The sequence below is a fragment of the Lepisma saccharinum genome, chromosome 19 (genome assembly GCF_977018435.1).
Source record: "Lepisma saccharinum chromosome 19, izLepSacc3.1, whole genome shotgun sequence".
Lineage (NCBI taxonomy): Eukaryota > Metazoa > Arthropoda > Insecta > Zygentoma > Lepismatidae > Lepisma > Lepisma saccharinum.
The window spans coordinates 16,892,660-16,911,248 of record NC_139247.1 but is presented as its reverse complement, the minus strand read 5'-3'; the positions used below and the strand labels follow the sequence as shown (position 1 = coordinate 16,911,248).

Here is an 18,589-nt window from a genome sequence, read left to right as displayed (position 1 = left end):
AACAACATGACGCTATGGATCGACAAGCACAGGCCAAATATGCTTTCAAAACTTGATTTTCACAAGGATCAAGCAATTCGCTTGAAAAATCTGGTTCAGCAAGGTGACTTCCCTCATCTTTTGGTGTATGGTCCATCAGGAGCAGGCAAGAAAACTCGTATTATGTGCATCTTACGTGAATTATATAGAGGAGGAGTGGAAAGGTTGCGGATGGATCAAATGCACTTCACGATACCATCAAAAAGGAAGCTGGACATTATGACAGTGAACAGTGATATGATCCATATTTTTGTGTGACGTCATCAGTAGAAAATGTGTCACTAATATATTTATTTTGTGAAAGAAAGCGTAACCTCCTTGTTATTCGATGTAATATTGCGCCTTATTAGTAATGTATATCTTTTGTTTAAAGTTTATTGTATTTTATGCTACATTATGGGTAATTTAATGTATCTTCATGTTTGCGAGAGTTCACTATACGAATTTGTATTTCTAAACATGTATAGATGTCAGTTTTGTTGTAGTATCCTTTTGTAGATAGTGAGTGATTCATCTGTACTTTAATCTGTGTTCTCAAAAATAGTATAAAAGCGAGGATATCGCGTAAGAATCATCACACTTTTTCGCCACGGATCGACGAAGCTTTTAAACTTAAAAAGAACTCCTCGGTGTTGTGCATACATCTTGGTATGGTAGTTCGGGGCGCAAGCTAGGCCTATGTGAACATAGGTACGCCGATAGCCATGCATTGATGATATGCACAATACTGCAACCATTCTACGTTAAACAATAAAGCTAGCCTAAGGATTAATTTGGAAATAAAAGGGCTAAAGAGCAAATATTGGCTCAGTTATCATTGCATATCTCTTGGTGTGGTAGTTCGGGGCGCAAGCTAGGTCTATGTGATCATAGGCTTGCCGATAGCCACGCATTGAGTTTATGCGTTTTAGTTGAGTCAATTCATTGGCAAAGCGAAATCCTCGCCTTCGTCTCAAGTATATTTGCATTATAATTGCAATAAATAAAGAATAAAACCTTTCCGTTTATACATACTGCAGTAATGTGGTTTTATTTCTCTGTGCTGTGAATATTGTCTTTGCCTAACACTATCCCTGTACCTGAGAGGAGTCTGTGTACTTCACCGAGTCTCATCGTTCACCGCTGAGTATTATTAAGTTAATATTAATAGTAAAATAATACGACGCGTGAAGTAATCGTGCGTGAGAACGTATCAAGTGGCAGCTCAACGTGTTGGCTCGATTTTGTAGTGTACAAGTGCAAGACAATTGTTTAAAGTTGAGATTCATTGTGCAAGAGCACTAAACTTTTATATTAGTAGAAAAGCACAGAATTACTTCGTTCGAAATGGAAAGAAAATATTTGCGTAGCGCAAATAAAAATCTTGCTTCAAATTCAGAGCTTAATGTTCCCGATTGTTGTCGGAACATTGATAAAGATAAAACCACATTTGTGTGCATGAAATGTACAAAGCTTCTACATTATGAATGTTGTGGCTCAGATGTTCGATCTGAAAGCCACGAAGCTACCGATTTCGTTTGTAAAGAATGTGAATCATTGTCTACAACTATTACATCTGATCCATTAAATATGTTTGAAGCTTTAGAAACCATGATTGAAGGAATTAGCAAGCAGCAAGTTGAAAGGATGGAAACATTACAGGCTGATATTAGCAAACAGTCTGAAACACTGCAGGCTGATATTAAACAGCAAGCTGATTCCATTACCAGCTTGAAAGCTGATATCTGCAAACAGTCTGAAACATTGCAGGCTGATATGTGTAAACAGCCTGAAGCACTGAAGGCTGATATCTGTAGACAATCTGACATATTGAAGAAAGATATCCTCAGAGAATGTGCGTTGCTAAAGGATGATATCGGTAAGCAGCACGATGAATCTATGAAAGCTTTAAGAGCTGAAATAGGCGAGATGGCCTGTGAAATACAACAACTAAAGTCTGAGAACGAGAATACTAGGGCCCGATTCTCTGAAGAAATTCGGCAGGCTAGAGAGATGGACTTTGATGAGTTCCGGCGTAGCTTGGCAGCCGATGTTAATAAAGCCACGGAAAGTGTTCGCATCGATGTAGAGGATATTAATTCGAGATTCACTGAGGAGTGCAATAAGATTATTGAAAAACAGCTGACGATGGAACAGATATTGGCCGAGGCCGAGACTGACAAAATACAGTTCCGGGCTGAGGTCCAAGAAAATATTAGTCAGATTTCAGTAATTGTGTCTCAAAGAAGCAAGGACGTTGAGGAAATAAAAACTCAAGTAGAACAACTTACGAATCAGTTAGAGACCATGCACGTTACCCGCCAAACGGAAACAGAAACTGGATCTCGAACAGCTGGTCATCCATCTGCAGTTGCTGAGAGTGCAGCGTTGCCAACCATGAACATTGAACTAAATGAAGCGATGGACAGAGCCGGTGGAGAGAGAACTAGAGAAGACAAACAAATCTGTCGCCCACGAGTTACTGCTGATTCAAGAGCTAATGAAGTGGCGTCTACTGTTCCACCTACCTTTAGTCTTTCGGGCGATGACAGAGGTTACAGAGAGCGTGAATCTCGCAGGGCCCGGCACAGTCTTTATGAAGAAAGGACAAAGAGGAAACGTCTAGAAAGAAAGAAAGATCGCAGTTCCTCCTCTTCCAGCACCAGCTCTGACTCTCAGTATCAAGCAAAAATCAGGAAGCGAACACGAAGGCATGGAATTTCAAGGAGCGGGCCAGATGAGTCGCCGCCAACAACTCAGCGATCAGCAATGACTGGAACTCCAAGGATGGCAGACCTTAATTCCTTGTCGAAGTTCAAGGGAGACCTGGAAGCCCAGAATGCTGAGCAATACTTAAAAGAACTTAATATCAATTTTGATTTAATGCAGATTCCATACGAATACCGATTGGAAATTATTCCTCGGCTTTTCAAGGGCCAGGCTGAGCATTGGTTTCGAGCAAACCAGTTAGAGTTCAAGTCCTATTCTGATTTCTGCCGTCGTTTTCGCAAACAATATGCTTCAGAAGAGGCCAAAGAGAGGCAGCTGACAGCAGTGAGATCTCGCCGATACTTAAAGCAGTCCGGTATGAGCATGGAGGAATATGCCTGGTCTATTTACTCAGCCTACCGCAATCTGTCTGCCCATTACATAGAACCTGAGATTGTGAATTTAATCATCTCCCAGCTTCCATATAGAGCTCGCAGTCTGAGTCTAGCTAATTCTCCTCAAACTGTACGGCAGCTAGCCGACTTTCTGAAAAGGTTCGAGGTGCTTGAAGAGCAGGACAGTTGGAAGCCTGTGTGGAATAGGGAAGGTGCAGGCCAGGGAAATGCTCCCAGACAAAATAGAATTGGAAACCGAACACCAACAACCCAGAGTCAGACAAGTTATGCAGAACCAGAGGAATGGATATTCCAATTACAACATACGACGTAATCCTCCTAGAAGGGATGGTAGGAACAACTACGCACGTGGACCGCGTCGTTCCAGATCTGATCCAGAAGACCATTCCCGTGACTCTTCACGTAACGCCTCTGAACCCAGTAATTTCAGAGCGACGGCGCCTCCGTTTGAACCTTCTGCTTCACGTTTGATGAACGAGCAACGTCAAAGCGTCGACATAACCAGAGACTTTTGTAGGGCACCATCGACTAGTGCTAATCCGAGTGGTATGCAGTCGGATTTAGCCAGTCGCCCAACGTGAATTCTTCGTTCCCGATCACGGTTGGGCTAAAATCTTGGACTTCTCTGGGAACCGATGACAGCGATATAAATAGTGAAGATAATCATATTTTTGTTGTGCTGACTCTCAATGAGGGAGAACAAAGTTTAGATAGAACACTACAACAGGCAGGCAGAAAGGAAAATTTACCCAGGTCTCCGTTAATTAAAGCAACTGTAACCGGCGTCGATTTTATTTGTGTTCTGGACACTGGCAGCGAATGTAATCTCATGAGCTACGCCATTTGGAAGAAGATTAAAGAGAAGCTGCCATCATTGCAGTTACAAACATGTCCAGATGTTAGGCTGACTGATTTCACTGGGAGAAACAAAACTAGAGTTGTAGGATGTAGACAAGTATATCTGGAGATTGCTGGAAGAAATTTATTGGAGGACATGTTTGTCTTGAAGGGTATCGAAGCTGACTTTATTTTGGGCTACCCATTCCTCAGGAAATATGAAGCAGGAATTGACCTACAGCGCGAGAAGTTATCCCTCACCGTAGACGGAGTTCCGGTAGAGCAGGACCTCGTGAATAATGGATCTTCGAAAGGGACGTATGTAAGAAATGTCCGTGAAGATTCCCATGTCGATCAGTGGATGGCTAGTCCTGACGACATTCTGCAGATGGTCAATGCGAATGAGATTTTATGCGAAAGGGGTAGAAGCCAATTGAAAGAAGTCTTGTTGAAGCATAGAGATGTATTTTCCGAGAGACCAGGTACTATTAAAAACTTCCAGTGTGAGATTGAACTCACCACCACAGAACCTGTGTATCGATCTCCATATCCCATACCTATAGCAAAAAGGAAACTCCTGGAGGAAGAATTAGAAAAGTGGAGACAATGGGGTGTTATAATGCCTTGTAATTCCCCTTACTTCAACCCTTTAATTGTAGTCGACAAGCCTGATGGTAACTTACGCCTGCAGTCGTCTTGTTAATTAATTATTATATTTCTGAAACAAATGGATATTCGCCTGCTGAACTATTCTTCAATCATCCTATACCCAGAGAGATCCTAACTCATTTCAATTGGCCCGAACGGGAAGAAGCCCAACCGGATTGGAAGTCCAAATTATTCTTAGCCCAAGTCAGGGAGAAGAAGAAGCTGTCGAAGGATTTAAAACAGAAGGGAAACGCCAAGACAGTGACAGTTGGAGACTTCGTGATGGTTAAAAACCATTCCTTAAGCTCGTCACTAGATAGGACCATTCAAAAGTTATTTATGTTGTGGATAGGACCTTATCTAGTGGACAAAGTGGAAAATAATGTTGTGACATTGCTAATTCCAAGGACTAAAGAATTATATGATAAGGTTAACTTGGATAACCTAAAACTGGTGCGTTTTTCGGAGGATAAAAAGAAAGAGTTTGTACTTTAAAACTAAGTTTCCTCCAGGTAGATAACTTCCTTCCTGAAACTTAGTTTTCGAAAGGAAGGGGCAGATGATATGATCCATATTTTTGTGTGACGTCATCAGTAGAAAATGTGTCACTAATATATTTATTTTGTGAAAGAAAGCGTAACCTCCTTGTTATTCTATGTAATATTGCGCCTTATTAGTAATGTATATCTTTTGTTTAATGTTTATTGTATTTTATGCTACATTATGGGTAATTTAATGTATCTTCATGTTTGCGAGAGTTCACTATACGAATTTGTATTTCTAAACATGTATAGATGTCAGTTTTGTTGTAGTATCCTTTTGTAGATAGTGAGTGATTCATCTGTACTTTAATCTGTGTTCTCAAAAATAGTATAAAAGCGAGGATATCGCGTAAGAATCATCATACTTTTTCGCCACGGATCGACGAAGCTTTTAAACTTAAAAAGAACTCCTCGGTGTTGTGCATACATCTTGGTATGGTAGTTCGGGGCGCAAGCTAGGCCTATATGAACATAGGTACGCCGATAGCCAGGCATTGATGATATGCACAATACTGCAACAATTCTACGTTAAACAATAAAGCTAGCCTAAGGATTAATTTGGAAATAAAAGGGCTAAAGAGCAAATATTGGCTCAGTTATCATTGCATATCTCTTGGTGTGGTAGTTCGGGGCGCAAGCTAGGTCTATGTGATCATAGGCTTGCCGATAGCCACGCATTGAGTTTATGCGTTTTAGTTGAGTCAATTCATTGGCAAAGCGAAATCCTCGCCTTCGTCTCAAGTATATTTGCATTATAATTGCAATAAATAAATAATAAAACCTTTCCGTTTATACATACTGCAGTAATGTGGTTTTATTTCTCTGTGCTGTGAATATTGTCTTTGCCTAACACTATCCCTGTACCTGAGAGGAGTCTGTGTACTTCACCGAGTCTCATCGTTCACCGCTGAGTATTATTAAGTTAATATTAATAGTAAAATAATACGACGCGTGAAGTAATCGTGCGTGAGAACGTATCAACAGTAATTACCATATTGAAGTGAACCCCAGTGTTGTTGGTATCTATGATCGGGTAGTAGTTCAGGAACTTATCAAGAACGTTGCACAAACACATCAGCTGGATGTTTCTGGTCAAAGGGAGTTTAAAGTTGTGGTTCTGACTTAAGTTGATCAACTAACTAAAGATGCACAGCATGCCTTGAGAAGGACAATGAAGAAATACATTGCCACCTGCCGATTGATCTTATGCTCTAACTCCACATCAAGGGTGATCCCAGCCATTCAAAGTAGATGCTTAGCCATCCGTGTTCCTGCACCAACCGTGGAAGAAATAACCAAGGTTTGGCAGAACGTAACCAAGAAAGAGGGTGTGACTCTGCCTGAAGAACTTGCTGTCCGTATAGCTGAGAAATCAGACAGGAACTTACGAAGAGCCATTCTATTTTGTGAAATCTGTAAAAAACATTGACGAGCACAATAGTTACAATGTTGTGTTATGTTGAGTTATGATGAGTTTGTAATGTGAATTTATGAACGTACGTGTTGTGTTATGTTGAGTTATGATGAGTTTGTAATGAATTTATGAACGTACGTGTTCAAAATAAAAAAAATGACTATCGAATATAGTAAACAGTTTTGTAAAAAGTTATGTACCATATCTAAGTTAAGAATACAAGAAATATTAATATTGGAATCTAGTTTTATGTTGATACAAATGTGTAGGTTTCAATAATTTGGCGATGCAGTTTCCAGGATTCGAATTAGCAAGTGTTTAGCTATATGTTTTTCTTAATAATATAGTTAAATAATGACAGATAAAGGGAAAATATCAACACGAAAAGGACAAATGATTGATGAAAGCTTGATTTCTGACAATGCGGAAATCAATGTTGAAAATTTGGGTTGTTGTAAGGATCCAGATAAGAATGCTAAGTGTATAACTTGTCGCAAATGTGGAAAGTTATATCACCATAAATGTCTACAGTTAGCAGCGTTACATTCCAGTAATTCTGATACATTTGATCAGTACTTGTGCAAAGTATGCGATCCGATGGTTGGCCAGCATGGGACTGAACACAATAAAGATACTAATTTCAATGCATTACTGGAGACAATAATTCATAAAATGGATGACGTTCAGTTGCAGTTTACAGAAAGTCAAGAGCAGATGAAACAGCAGCTTACAGACAGCCAAGCGCAGATGAAACAGCAGCTTACAGACAGCCAAGAGCAGATGAAACAACCGCTTATAGACAGCCAAGAGCACATGAAACAGCAATTCACTGATCACATGAAAAGGTTTTCTGAAAGTCAGGAGTTAATAACAGCGACTCTTTCAGAAAGTTTCAATCAGTCTCTTGTTACTTTTCGCGCTGAACTCCGAGAAGAAATAAAACAGGTGGCTGATGCTTCCAAAATAAATACTAACATACTTAAAAATTAAGTTAAAGAGGAATTAAGTGGTGCGCAGTCTAATATAGAATCACTTACTGCAAAGACTTCTTCTCATCAGGAACATCTCGTCGAACTAACGTCACAAACGGAAGAACAAGCCTGCAATATAAGTGCTGTTAAAATTACACTAAATGAACAACAAGTATCTATTTCTCGCTTAGAAGATGAGATTGGTGTAATTAAAACTAAAATAGGGCACATTAGTAGTACAAAAGTGTTAGCTTCTGAAAATGATAAAGCTCCAACCGTTGATAAAATATCTGACGTGTCTGAAGCCAATCAAGTCGATGTAAATTCTCAAGCTGCACAAACTACTCCAATAACAGCTTTAACTAGAAACCATGTTAAGAGAAAGAAGACATTTGTTTCTTTTAAAGGCAAAAATACAAACGCAACTTCATCCGATACAGAAGTAACAGATTTTGGGAGTGAAGATTCGAATACTACGCATGTAAAGCAAATGTACAAGGGCAAGAGAACGAAAAGAAGCAGATTAGTTAGGCAGCGTTATCAAGCCATCACTATCTCTCATGGTCAGATCACGTAAATTTAACTAGTAAAAGAGCCTTCGCTGCATTACACGCTCTTGTTCGGCTTAAACATTTTCTACCCGTTAGCATTAAAATCAAACTGGTGCAAGCACTTGTTTTTCCACACTTCGATTACTGCGATTCTGTCTATTCCGAATTACCAGATGATCTCGCTCAACGTCTTCAACGAGTACAAAACACCTGCGTCCGCTTTATTTTCGATCTGAAATATAGGGACCATTTATCAGTTTTCTTTACAAAGCTAAATTGGCTCAAATTAATTGATGGGCGAAAGGTACACAACCTCACCCTTCTCTATAGGGCAATCAGTTCAAAGGAACCGGCTTATCTCTCGAGCAGATTCTCAATGCTTTCCGAATCACACAGCCTTGACACCAGATCGCGAGGGAGAACTCAACTACTCATCCCCCTTCATAACTCAAATTTTTATTCAAAATCTTTCACCGTTTCTACTTCTCGTCTTTGGAACTCACTGCCCCTCGAAATCCGAAACTCATCTTCAGTATATGTCTTTAAGACGCAATTAAAACATTTTTTATTGGGCACAAATAGTTAGCACATTATATTTTAGTGATAAATTGCATACAGTTAAGCGCAGAACAACACTGAAAATCCTTATTCACCTTAATATTTCAAATCCCTGACTACTGTCATGAATATCTGATTGTGTGTGTGTGTGTATGTGTGTGTTTTGTTGTATGTTCGTGTGTATAGGTTAGGATTTTATTCCCATATGTATTTTTTTCTTATCATTTTTTTCTGTAATTTTTTCTTTGTAATTTTATATTTCTCTTTTTATATTTTAAAATTTACCTTTCTATGTAATGGTTTAAATGTTGTTGTAAACATGGTTAAGTGGTAGAAAAGGCTACAAAGCCTTAACTTCGCCATGATAAACAAGACGCAATAAATAAATAAATAAAATGTTAATTCTAAACACTGTGCAAATGCTTCTTTCACTAATTCATATGTCACACGAGATTTATGCGGTTGTGATAATGCGTTACAAGGACAATTTAACAGCGATTCTGTTCACAACTCGCCTGACAATTGTACTAGCAATGTCCATGCTTGTTTTCCGGGATGTTCAAAAAATGCTAAGACTGCGGATTCTATCAACTGTACCATTCATACCAATTCCTGCCCATTAACAGTTTGCAGAAATAGTTGTGTGTTAGACAATAATTCTGAACGAATTAATGCTACATATAATCGCGGCACAGGTTTTGGTACTGCCAGAAGTAATGTACACTTCATAAGTCCGAACAATCAGGATATCACAGTAGTAACTACAGTACCGTTTGACCCAATGACGCCTCGTCTTCAGAATTCGATGACTTCGTTGAATAACCGTCCTTCACAAGCAATAGTAACTGGCTGTAATGAGACTATGCAACGCATACTAAAAGTGAGTGACTTGAACCTACTCCCAAAGTTCGGAGGAAATTTAGAGAAACAAAGTCCTAGAGACTATATTGATCAGTTAGTTTTAACATTCAATCTAATGGGAGTTCCGGAGGAATACAGGCTGAATAGTATATATAAGTGTTTTTACGGCAAGGCATTGTTATGGTATAATTCTCATAAGAAGAGATTTTCATGTTTTCAGGATTTCGTAGGAAAGTTTTTGCATCATTATGCTTCTGAACAAGTAGTACAAGCACAATTGGCAGCTCTACGAACAAGAAAATATGATCCTAATGTTGATGAAAACTTAGCTACTTTTGCATTAAAACTCTATTCTGCCTATTCAAATTTAGAAGAAGATCCATCTGAATCTGATATGATTGAGTTAGTGTTGCGACAAATACCGAGAAATGTGTCAGAATATGTGTCATGTCATGACATACCAAGTATGGACAGACTGATATCTGTTTTAGACAGAATTGATTTGGTTCATTCCGGGAAAAACAAATCTTTTAGAGTTCCAGAGCACCAGGAAGAAATTTTGAGAAGAAATAAGGCAACCAAATTTCTGAACAACAAATCCAAACAATCATTCAATGTTGGACGAGTTTCTGTCAAAACGCCAGATTTTCGTAAGACCAGAAATTTTGCATATTCCCAAAATACTGAACCTACAACAATTGGTGGTGCAAGCAGAATTTCGAGCAACGTTCAGCAATCAAATCCATGCTCAAATCAACAGATCCAAAATACTTTACGAACGGATGAAGGCTTTTCATCTCCGAATAGTGTTCAACCAAATACACAAAGTGGTTATAATAAACGTCCAGTAAGGAACCAACGGGGTAAACGTAATTGGAAGACAGTACGAAGCAACACTGAACAATCTAAACAACAATCTCAACCTTCTTTAGCTGAACCGTGGTTAAGGCCTTCGCAGAGTATGCAGGTGAATCCATCTATACCTTCACCTCAGTGGAATGCAAATAATCCAAATTCCATTGTGCAATATCCTACTCAACCGTGGATATTCTCTCCCTGGTCTACACCATTTACTTCTTGCAGTAGTACAGTAACTCAGCAAAGTATATATCCAGCGGGACTAGCAGTAACGTGACCCAAAGTCAAGTACCTTCGAGTAGTGGAGTGCCCAATTTAACAGGAACGACTGCTGATACAAGGGAACACTCATCCTTAAACATGTAAGGCAGAGTAATGAGCTCTGGTTCCTCTGTCCAGTTAATTACAAGGAGCATATTCATTACTATAATCCAACATCAATTGAAGATAATCTCAATTTTCAGAGCAACACATCTGTTGTTCCCAACCATTCCGAAAAGGAAGTTCTTACTATAAACTTTATACTCGATTGGTATGAAGCTGATCCAGAATGGGTAATGGACGATGACGGTGTTCTTGTTTCAAACAGAAGAGTTATTGTGTTGCCAGATCAAATTTGTGATTTAACCATTAACTGTATTATTGATTGTGGGAGTCAAGCAAATTTAATGGATTATGCAACTTGGTTAAAATTGAAAACAATTATTCCTACTGCTAGATTAGATTCAGTGAATAATGTTAAATTATTTTCTTTTGCTGCTGACAAAAGATTTAGAGTTATTGGCTCTAAGAATATTAGTTTAATAATAGCTTCAGAGCACTTTCATATAGGGTTATATGTTATTAAGCAGTTACATGCTGAAGTAATATTAGGATTGCCATTTCTTTGGCGCTTCCGAGCAATAATTGATTTCAAGAAGCAAAATATCACATTATCAAGTGATAAGGGAGTTCAATCTAATTATGTTTTAGAAACAACTGACACATTCCCTTCATGTTCTCTTCAAAGTAACTTTGTAATATTTGCTAAGAATTCTGAGGAAGAAGAGGAAAACTACTCAGGCTGTGTCCGAAAGCTGCAAGACCATACTTGAAGCGAGCATACTTCGAGAGCATACTCGCAGTGCGGTCTTGAAGCCTGGAAGCGGAAAGCTTTCGAACTGCACTTCGACTGCAGCGCCAACACAAGTGAGGAATGCAACAAAAGTTGCTTCGAAACTGAAATTATCAAACATCGACTGTATGTGCCACTCTTGTTTTCCGTGAACAACACACACATGACTCGGCGTGCAGTTTATATAACAGCACGTTATTAATTATAGAAATATGAAAGAAATTTGCTCTTTCAAATTAATTTTCACACATTCCGCAACATGGTTTACGATCGCGGGAAAAGAAATTGTTTTCTCACTTTTAAACACCTTCTCACTATAGAAGAAAGAAACCACGCATATATGAATAAAACCAATAAATAAAATTACATAGTATTTTAAAAACTTGTTTACTTACATTTCCACACAATGGAAGAACTACAACTACCAGCTGATTGACTTCAGACGTCCATTTTTTTTAACAAATGAAAAGCAAGCACAGATCGCAAGTGTGCAATGACACAATCCGAACCACGATGTGCCTCCACCAGGTATCAAACCTGGGACCCTTTGATTACAAGGCGACAACGCTACCACTGCGTCATGGGGAGGCCCCATCATTGAATGGTTGGTTACGTTGTCCCTCCGAACGAAAGACGGAATGCATACAAGCCTGTGCCTCCTAAGTTCATCGTGGCTTGCGAAATGAAAACTTCCGATGATTTTTATTTTTTAAGAACATGCTTCGCTAGGGAGGTCAAAAGGACAAGTTCCGTAATTCGAATAACTTGTTGATTTTATTACGAACGAAGAAGGAATGCATGGCACTTAAAATGCTGTAGTATTATTACATCAGATCATCTTTTTGTCTTGCTCGCGTCGATTAGTCTCCTTACGTTTCTTCTTCTCCTTGTCGTTTTCGTCCAGAATCGCTTCCATCTCTCCTGTTATTACATTCGCGACTTCTAGATTATCACTTTTTCTCCCTGTAATTTTATAAATATAGTTTTCTTTCATGATCATCTAGAGAACACCGGATAAATTTCAGCAATATCGATCATCTAGAGAACACCGGATAAATTTCAGCAATATCGATCACTCAAATGGATATCATCATCTTCGTCCAATACAATTCTTGAAAATTTTATATAGCACTTCCAGGAGTAGGTCGGTTAAAAAAAACGCGAGCCCGAAGATTCCACTTTTATCTTGTTCTGTCTTGTTTAACCGATTTTGAATTTGAGATTTTTTATTTTTATTTGCCATTCACAACACGTTCGACTATTCGTGACAATACGTTTCAACCTTTCTGTATAAACGTTTCAACGTTCCGGTAAAACGTTCTCTAGATGATCGATATTGCTGAAATTTATCCGGTGTTCTCTAGATGATCATGAAAGAAAACTATATTTATAAAATTACAGGGAGAAAAAGTGATAATCTAGAAGTCGCGAATGTAATAACAGGAGAGATGGAAGCGATTCTCTCTGGAAAACGACAAGGAGAAGAAGAAACGTAAGGAGACTAATCGACGCGAGCAAGACAAAAAGATGATCTGATGTAATAATACTACAGCATTTTAAGTGCCATGCATTCCTTCTTCGTTCGTAATAAAATCAACAAGTTATTCGAATTACGGAACTTGTCCTTTTGACCTCCCTAGCGAAGCATGTTCTTAAAAAATAAAAATCATCGGAAGTTTTCATTTCGCAAGCCACGATGAACTTAGGAGGCACAGGCTTGTATGCATTCCGTCTTTCGTTCGGAGGGACAACGTAACCAACCATTCAATGATGGGGCCTCCCCATGACGCAGTGGTAGCGTTGTCGCCTTGTAATCAAAGGGTCCCAGGTTTGATACCTGGTGGAGGCACATCGTGGTTCGGATCCCACTTTAAACTGTAGGTCCAGTCTCGATTAGTCATACTGTGCATAAAGTGGACTTAAAACACCAACTCATCAACAACAACAACATTCAATGATGATAATGTTTATGAATTTGTTCGGATTGAGAAAAGTAAAAATTATCATGGAAGAGCCACCTTCTTTTGAATATCCCCTTTCCTCTGTTCATATTTTCCGTCCTTGATTTCTATTATGTTTCCCGCTCGTCAGAGTCAAGCGTTCTTTTTTATCACAGCTCTTCGTTTTCATTTTTCTTTCAACGTACAAATTCATGTTATCATGCCATGGAAATTCTTCTCCTTTTTGCATTGCATAATTGAAGATTTGAAATAACACAGGATGATGAAAATGCTATTGGCAAACTTACGAAGAGAATAAATTTGTAAGAATTCCCTTGTCAATATGAATGCCTTATTACTAACTTTGCTTTTGTTTAATACGTGAAACCATATTACATTGAATATTAACTAATTAATTAATTCTCTACCCTTCTTGAACCCGAAAGTTCGATTTGTCCTTATCCTGAGCAAGATCTATATATATATTTTTAATTTTTTTAGTTCCTTAGATATGAAACGAGGAGACAAACGTTTTATGAAGAGAAAAGTAACATGAATTAAGCCTTCTTTTCATTTCCTCTTTAATATCATTTTCATTGTTAGTATTACTCCTAAGTATTTGGATTTGGAAAACTGGTTCAAACAAGTTGTTATCACTTGGTTTCGGCCTGTAAGCACATATATTTAGATTTCTCATTGCTATCTTCTAAAACCTATCTCTTAAGCTGCTTTTTGAAAAAAAAAAATATTTTTAGCATTATTCTTAATTGTATTTACATCATTCCCCAGTAAGTCTACATCATCTGCATATGCTAACAGTACTTCGTTCGTTTCTTTTACCTTCCTAAAAGCATATTCTAAGGCAAAATTAAAAAGAGCATCTTCTTTTTTTTTTTTTATCCATCATGAATTGTACAATTTTTGTCAGACATATTAACGAGTTTCTTCTCGACTAATTTATCTCTTTGGCATTTTTAACTTCAATCAAGTTAGGTTCTGCTGTGCGTACTTAATTTATTTCTGATTTATCTCCTACATGAACATTTAAAACGTCATTAAAGTAGTTCTTCCATCTATTTAAAATAGTCAGCCATTTTTTTATGAAGTTTACTTTAGGTTGCCACCCCTTTCTCAATTCATTTGCACCTCTGATACTTTTATTTCAATTTCGTTAATTTTACTTTTCAAGTAATCTTCTAAACATGGTGTTCTTTAACCACCTAAGTCTATTTCTATTAGGTTATGCGAACCATGGCTTACTTTTTCTTGATTTATACTTTATTTAACTGCTGATTCTATTACACCCTTATAGTTAATACAACAAAGAGCATTAGATATGAATCATCACAATGTTACGTAATAACTTGTTGCAAAAACGTTGTGCAATAGTATACCCTTATAAGTAATACAATTAAGGGGTGCTTAATATGAGTCATCACAATGTTATGTAATAACTTGTATTGTAGGCTCCACGTCATCGCCATGTTACGCTCGCCATTGTTTTTTTCCAAGTCCATTAATTGTTAGGTTAAGTTGTGTCACGTAAGATTGTGAGCCTCATTTATTAATTGTTAGGTTAAGTTGTATCACGTAAGATCGTGAGCCTCGCCATAGTAAATCGAAGGGCTCATACTTTTCTGTTTAGAAACGCTCCAATTACCCTTCTACTCTAAAGCACGTAGAGGCTCTCGTGTAGTTTAGCACGTAATAAAAAAAAATGCAAAATACCCCGACAACGTTTCAGCTACTAGGACCTCATTACCATGAGCCTAATCCTAGTAAGCCACATACACACCTGTTCTTCGTATCGCATATGATAGTAAGTCAGATGACATACTGGGAGAATCACATTTCCCCCAATAATCCCACCACAACAAACGTCGCACATGCTAGAAGAAACAGGATCAGGATATTTTATGCTAAATTTACGGCTGCCTGTATGCAGTTATAGGCAAATCATTAAAAGAGCGCTCTAATATACAATGATTTCTCCTACCATATACCCTAACATACAATTTAACATAACAAGTAAAATTTCGATTCGTCTATATATACCCAACAAAACTCAGGAACTGTCATACGCGAGAGCTAATATTTTGCAACAACTATAATTACCCAACACTAGCAACAAGAACAAAAAAATTATATCAATTACTTGTATACTATTAATTAGTAACTTTAGAGAATATTAATTATTAGTTTTCAGTTGTAATTAATTTTAAAAAACAATTAATAACATGTTAGGTGATGATAACCAAGTGCAAAAAGCATTGCATTTTTTTTACACACAAACAAAGCATCACTTAGTTCACAAAACTTGGAGATTTTTTTTGGTGACGCAGAGTACGCGTAGAGAGGTCGGGTTTAGTGTGTCGGTCAAGTCTCGGTGTCCTCTGTCCTCCCATACCAAAATAAACATAGGTTGTCATGGAACCAATTTTTCATCAATCGAAAATTTTCCAAGTCCTGTGTTAAAAAATCTTAAATTTGCAAATATCTCGAAAATGGTAAGAGTTATCGAAAAAATATATCGAAAAACACCCCCATACGGCATCGTTACATGCCACCTGTCGATTTTGGAGGTGTAGAATACGTATACCAAGTTTTGGTGGTCCTGGGGTCAAGGGGTAAGAAGTTAGCCCACCCCCTCCCAAAACTTTGATCACTCGTAACTTTTGAACGAATAGTCGTAGAAAGATCGGGTTTAGTGAGTCGGTCGAGTCTCGGTGTCCTCTGTCCTCCCATACCAAAATAAACATAGGTCGTCATGGAACCAATTTTTTTCATCAATCGAAATTTTTTTTCCAAGTCCTGCGTTAAATTGCAAATGTCTCGAAAAACAGTAAGAGAGAGATAGCGCAAAAATCCTCCCCGTTGACCCTTTTGTCTATATTGGTGATGCAGAGTACGTGTACAAAGTTTTTAGAGGTCCTGGGTCAAGAGTGGGCCAATTGCCAAAATATTTTTTTTCATCGCTCGTAACTTTCGAAAAGATGATCATAGTGAGCTGGGATTTCTTGCGTTAGCATCGTCTAGGTGTCCTCTGTCCTCCCATACCAAAATAAACATAGGTCGTCATAGAACCAATCAAAAATTTTCTAAGTCCAGCGTTAAAAAAATCTTAAATTGCAAATATCTCGAAAATGGTAAGAGTTATCGAAAAAATATATCGAAAAACACCCCCATACGGCATCGTTAGATGCCACCTGTCGATTTTGGAGGTGTAGAATACGTATACCAAGTTTTGGTGGTCCTGGGGTCAAGGGGTAAGAAGTTAGCCCACCCCCTCCCCAAAACTTTGATCACTCGTAACTTTTGAACGAATAGTCGTAGAAAGGTCGGGCTTAGAGTCTCGGTGTCCTCTGTCCTCCCATACCAAAATAAACATAGGTCGTCATGGAACCAATTTTTCATCAATCGAAAATTTTCCAAGTCCAGCGTTAAAAAATTTTAAATTGTAAATATCTCGAATTTTTGACAAACAGGGTCATAGAACCCTCCAATTCATGACTTGTGAAAAATCTGTTTGCGGATTCATCATGTACACCTATACGTGAGAAAAAGTATGAATAGAACCTATGCTCGGAAATCGAAAATGGCGACCGGAAGTGGGGTTATCTTGGAAACGATAAGACTTAGGACAAATCTGTTTGCGGATTCATCACGTACACCTATACGTGAGAAAAAGTATGAATAGAACCTATGCTCGGAAATCCAAAATGGCGACCGGAAGTGGGGTTATCTTGGAAACGGTAAGACTTAGGAAAAATCTGTTTGCGGATTCATCACGTACGCCTATACGTGAGTAAAATATGAATAGAACCTATGCTCGGAAATCCAAAATAGCGACCGGAAGTGGGGTTATCTTGGAAACGATAAGACTTGGGTAAAATCTGTTTGGGGATTCATCACGTACGCCTATATGTAAGTAAAATATGAATAGAACCTATGTTCGGAAATCCAAAATGGCGACCGGAAGTGGGGTTATCTTGGAAACGGTAAGACTTAGCAAGAATCTGTTTGCGAATTCGACGACTCCAAGATCAATAACGTTTATCTCAAGAATGGCAGGAACGAAGTGTTCCCGCGCGAAAATTACAACCTCGACATGACCAAAGACGATTATCTCAAACTTTACGAAGCTTACACCGCTTACAAGCGCGTGACCGAGGGAAGCGTGGACATGTACTACACGCCCAGCGAATTCAAAATCCACAGACCCATGTTCGTCATCAATACCACGAAGAGGAAGCAGGTGGTGGTCAACGATCGCACCAACATCAAGGTCGTCTGTGAGTTCCACGACGCGCTGCCTGCCGATACTCTATGCAGCGTCATCCAGGTCGCAGAGAAGTCCTTCGCGTACGACGTGAAGAACGAGAGGGTGACGGAACAGTTTTAAAATTCATAAAACAATTGCCACATACTAAAAAAAAATCAACAAGGTTATATAAAATATAATGTAAGTTAGTTCGGTGTGCAAATATAAAAAAATGATAGGTCACTGAAGATCGTAAAAAAAAATCGTAAGATAGGTTAAGTTATATCACGTAAGATCGTGATCGAGTAAGATGTTGGCAACATTGCGAGAAAATAAAGCTTGTGTCTTACAAGAGCAAACCATTAAGTCGAGCCCCACTTTCGGTTGGTGAACTCTCTCTCCATTTGGGTCTACTACAGTTCGGTGTGCAAATAAAAAGAATAAATGATAGGTTAAGTTATATCACTGAAGATCGTAAAAAAAATCGTAAGATAGGTTAAGTTATATCACGTAAGATCGTGATCGAGTGAGGTGTTGGCAACACTGCGAGAAAATGAGGCTTATGCCTTACAAGAAAAAACCATTAAGGCGAGCCTCACCGAGCCTCACTTTCGGTTGGTGAACTCTCTCCCATTTGGGTCTACTAAAAAAAAACAATTATTATTTTGTTTGTTTGCTTGCGTCACAATACAGGCGCGCGCGCGCGCGCGTGTGTGTGGCACATCGTTCCCGAAAGAGGTAGGTTTACAAAGGTCACGATATATATAAACATTTGACCGGGACTTGGAAAATTACGATAAGGTGCATTCATCCTTCAAGGATGAGAGAGTGCATTATTTACTCATCACGCTGTGTCAGCGCAACGAATGAAGGCGCGGAACGTGGAGAGAA

At 38.4% G+C, this 18,589-nt stretch overlaps 1 pseudogene; it reads left to right on the top strand.

The window, feature by feature from the left end:
* Positions 1–2: 2 nt before the first annotated feature.
* LOC146002947 (replication factor C subunit 3 pseudogene) lies at positions 3–6,599 on the top strand (annotated as a pseudogene).
* Positions 6,600–18,589: the final 11,990 nt, after the last annotated feature.